This window comes from Marmota flaviventris, chromosome 5 (assembly GCF_047511675.1).
Source record: "Marmota flaviventris isolate mMarFla1 chromosome 5, mMarFla1.hap1, whole genome shotgun sequence".
NCBI lineage: Eukaryota > Metazoa > Chordata > Mammalia > Rodentia > Sciuridae > Marmota > Marmota flaviventris.
In genome coordinates, this window is record NC_092502.1 from 80,781,134 (window position 1) to 80,785,923 (window position 4,790).

Sequence of the window (4,790 nt, forward strand, 5' to 3'; positions counted from 1 at the left end):
GCAAAGTCACTCAAATAGTTAGACTTCCAATAAATGAAGCATGAAATATTGACATTTATGCTAGTAAACATTCCTTGGGGATGAATTTTACCACCTAGGAAAAGAACATTACATGTACCTGCTCAAGGCTTTTAAAATATAAGCCTAAAATTATTATCTCTATCATGGGCAATACTTTAATACAATTTGCTTTCTCTGTAGCTTATGTTTTCTTAATCTTATACAAGAAATTACATTTTTAATAGAATGGGGTGTTGAAAGGTAATATATATTTTAAAGATTATCTGTTTGTTTTCAATATGTGTGTGTGTGTGTTTCTTTGAGGATTTTGTGGATAATAGATAATACTCTTTGTTTTATTAATTCAGAATATTGGTTTTCAATGAAATATTTATTTCAAATGACTATCCACTTATTAACCCTCATCTTGCTATCATAGTGACTTATGGTGCATACACTCTATAAACAGATAAAAATGTTGGGGAGAAAGAAATAAAATTATGGAATACAGCAAAATATTTTTTGTGTGTAATGTTCTGCCACTTAAAAATATACTGGAGGTAAAAATGAGGATTTTTCAGTAACTAAATGGAAAGAGCATACAATGTATCAGTAAGGTAAAGAAAAATAGTTAAGTAAAATGCAGATGCCAAATGTCCTTAGAGGATAAAATGTATACAATTATTCTTTTTATTTTTCAATTCTGATACCTAAATCAACCCAGTCAATGACCATTTACTGAAATTAAAATGCAGCATTTTTAATTGCTCTTCATTTATAAGGCTCAATTTTATAAGATCATGATATGTAAAGTTTCACAAACACTAGCCAATATCTAAATACTTTATGCCAAAGTATGTAGTTGAAAATGCTTACATTTTTCTCAATACTTAGTAATCTAGATTACTTCATTTAAAACTGACCGTCTTGATCAGTATAAAGGTATCATTATTTTAATTACATTTTACTTGATAAAAGATATTAAGATAAGAGTCATTGGGAAAAACCCTTCTAGATTTAAAGACTAATTCCACTGCTTCTTAGATCAGAGATATTGAGGAAGTAACTCAATTTCTCTGTCTTAATTTCTTCAACTATAAAATAAATTTAATAGTAATTCCTCATAGAGTTACTATAGAGATTAAATAAATTAGAACTTAAATCAGTTCCTAGAAAATAAGAATACTTATGTAAATATTAGCTCTCATCATTTTCATTATAACTATTATTATATGCATGCATAAGTCATAGTCAGGGATACCCTCACCCTAATATGCATTCTTAACTGAAATATCTTCAGTATTAGTAGCAACCAGATTTTGAGATTTCATGATATCTCAGAATTTCAGCTATAGTCCCCTAAGGTAAAAACAACAGGTACTAAGTACATCCCCATATTTGAAAGAGGAAGGAAGGGAGATGGAGACATTTTCTGCAGGATTTGCTAAGAGGTGACCAAATATACTGTGCAGATAGCAACACGTATACCCCATAGCTACACAGGGACAACTGGGAAATGTAAAGAGTTTCAGAAGAACATTGAGCCCTGAGTAAGAATTTTCCCTTCTTTTTGAGATCTGTAAAAAAGATAAAATGGTTGGGGAAGGACTTCAGAAGGAGTGAAGTCAAGCACCCATGAAGGAAAACCTTAGGGATGGAGACATTCACAGAAAGTACTAAAAATAATTGGGGTAGTGTTTTTAGATATTAGATGTCCCCCAAAAGTTCATACATAAGACAATGCAAGAAAGTTTAGAGGTGACATGATTGGGCTATGAGAGTTTAATTTAATCAGTGCATTAGTCCCCTGATAGGAATTAACTGGGTGCTAACTGTAGGCAGGTAAGGTGTGACTGTAGGAGGTAGTCATTGGGGCATGACTTTGTGCCATATATTTTGTCCTTGATGAAAGGAAAAGTCTCTCTCTGTTTCCTGGTGCCATATTCTTAGCTACTTCCTTTTCCAAATTCTTCTTGAATAATATACTTCCTCACCTCTGGCCAGAGCAATGGAATCAACCATCTACAATCTGAGACTTCTGAAAACATGAGCGTCAAAGTTTTTGTGCTCTAAAATTTTTCTTGTCAGGTGTTTTGGTCACAGCAGCTAAAAAGCTGATTGTAACATGGAGTTACTTGCTAGAAGTAGAATCGAGCATCATTCATCTCGTTTTATAATTAGACATTGGTATTTTACCTTCTCTTCCATTTAAATGAGATGAAATTGATTAAAAGATGTAAAGTGTTTAGACCTAAAGAAGTGACTGTGTTAAGGTAACCTGTTCTGTCTTCTTACGATTCAGTAAGTATCTGTGACTTTCTGTCAACAGGATACTATAAGAGATGCTTAAGATGGGCTTTCCAGGGCCTTGCCAAGAGGACTCATGAATAGCATTGAAGACCCCAGGGAAGGAGGCTTCCAAGTTCCAACAGAACATGCCTGAGGACTTCTAAAGCACTCAAATGTGTGGTCCAATAAATGAAGCTACCGGTGGATGCCAAATAACCAAGGAATTTCTTTTAGGGAGGTTGTAGCAGTAGTAATTAAATAAGAAGTTAATATTTTTATTTGCTTCCTCTGAAAGCAAGTTCAGCCTGTGAAATAGACCAGTTAAATTCTATTCATTCATCCACTAATTATTCATTTTTATTGTTAATAATTTTTTTTTAAATTTTAACTGATGCATAGTAATTATACATATTTATGGAACATCAAGTGATGATTCAATACATGTATACAACATTTGATGTTCAATTAGAGTAAATATATCTCCTAAAACATCTACAATTTCTTTACAGTGCAAACTACCAAAATCCTTCATTCTAGCTTTTTGAATCTATAATTTATTATTATTATTTATAATAACCTTACCATGCAACAGCACACCAGAATTTATTATTTCAATGTAACTTAGTATCCATTAATCAACTTTATCACATCCTTTGTTCCTCCTTAGTCTTCCCACCCTTTTGTAACTGCCATTCCTACTCTCACCTTCTATGAGTTCCAACTTTTGTGGGTTCTGTTTTTTTGGCTACCATGGATAGTGCTTCAATGAACACAGAAGTGCAAATGTCCCTTCAACATAATGATTTCACTTCATTTTCTTTGGATATAAACTCAGGAATGGGATTGGTTGATCACATGGTAGTTCTATTTTTGGATTTTTGAGGAATGTCCATAATGTTTTCAAACACACACACACATGACTATATTAATTTACACTCCTACCAACAGTATGCAAGGATGCCCTTTTCTTCAGATCCTTGTCAGCATTTGCTATATTTATTCCTTTCCATATTGAACATACTTACTGTGGTGAAATGGTATCTCATTGTGCTTTTGGTTGCATTTCCTTGAAAATTAGCCATGTTGAAAATATTTTATACACCTATTGACCTTTTGTACATCTTCTTTTGAGAAATTGTTTTAAATCAATTGCTGATTTTTGGAATCAGTTATTTGTTTTCAGCTGTTAAATTTATGGAGTTACTAATATATTCTGGATATCAAGCCATTATTAAATATATAGTTTCCAAATATTTTCTCCCATTATGTAGGTTTTCAGTTAATACTGTTGATTATTTCCCCTGCTTTTCAGAAGTTTAATAATCTGATACAATCCTATTTTTCTAGTTTTGCTTTCGAGTTTTATTTCCATTATTTTACTTTATTCAGCATGTTTGCAGTATCATAAAATCATCAGAACACTTTAAACAACTTGTATCCATTTTAGCACAAAAAGAATAGTTCTCTATTTTTTATATAATAAAGGTAAACTCACTTCTCAAATGCATCTCATCTTTTATTTGAGTCATGTTCAGCCCTTGATATCTACTAGTTTAGTTAGTGGAGTCATCCATGTGAGACTGACACTTAAGACAATTTGGTATTGACAAGGACTGAAATTATCAAAGGACAAAGAACATTTTTTTCTAAAGCACGGGAAACCAAGAAGCAAATGAAAGGCAATAGTCTCTTGAAACATTTAGGCTAAAAAATACTAAACACACACACACACATGCACACACGCACCAGACACATATATACACATATACATGCATATGATTGGACAACAATGATAAAATTTATATTTCTTCTTTTAATTTGCCTAAGCTCTGGGTTTATCCTTACATGTTTCAAAATGTGAGACAGCATATTTTTTCATTATCAACTGTCTTTATCTTGAACTAAAGATGTTAAAAATTATAGTGACAATTTATAAGGAATTTAAGAAACCATCTATAATGCCACTAGACCTCTAGTTGCAACTCCTTACTTAACAGTTTAAATGTGAAATTGCATGGTTGTTATCTAAATTCTCTTTGTAATAGTTTATGCTTTTTTTTTTTTTTTTTGGTGGTGCTGGGGATTGAACCCAGGGCTTTTGCATATGAGGCAAACACCCTACCAACTGAGCTATGTCCCCAGCCCCTTTAATAGTTTATGCTTAAGCGACATAAAAAAATTTTGTAAAAATATTTCTCCATTGTTCTTTTACATATAAATTTTTAAAGAAAAAATGTAAAATAATCCCATAAATTTAGCAAAAAGAATTCAAAATCAGACTATAAATTAACATTAGAATTAATATTTTTGCTAAAAATGTTCAATCTAGATCCCCCAAAATTACAAGAAAAATATGCTTCTCTTTAACCTATATTTTATCATGTTACTTGTGAGAAAATGCAATAAAAGAATAAATAATAATAAAAGGCAATAAAATATAGTAGAATTCTTAAGAATGAAAAAGTAGAGGGGTGAACAATATTTGAAGTTAGCATCTAGGA

General features: G+C 31.6%; 1 non-coding gene across 1 annotated transcript; it reads right to left on the reverse strand.

The window, feature by feature from the left end:
* Window positions 1-4,357: 4,357 nt before the first annotated feature.
* Trnam-cau (transfer RNA methionine (anticodon CAU)) lies at window positions 4,358-4,429 on the reverse strand. Its single transcript has one exon. It is a non-coding gene; the product is annotated as a tRNA-Met (tRNA).
* Window positions 4,430-4,790: the final 361 nt, after the last annotated feature.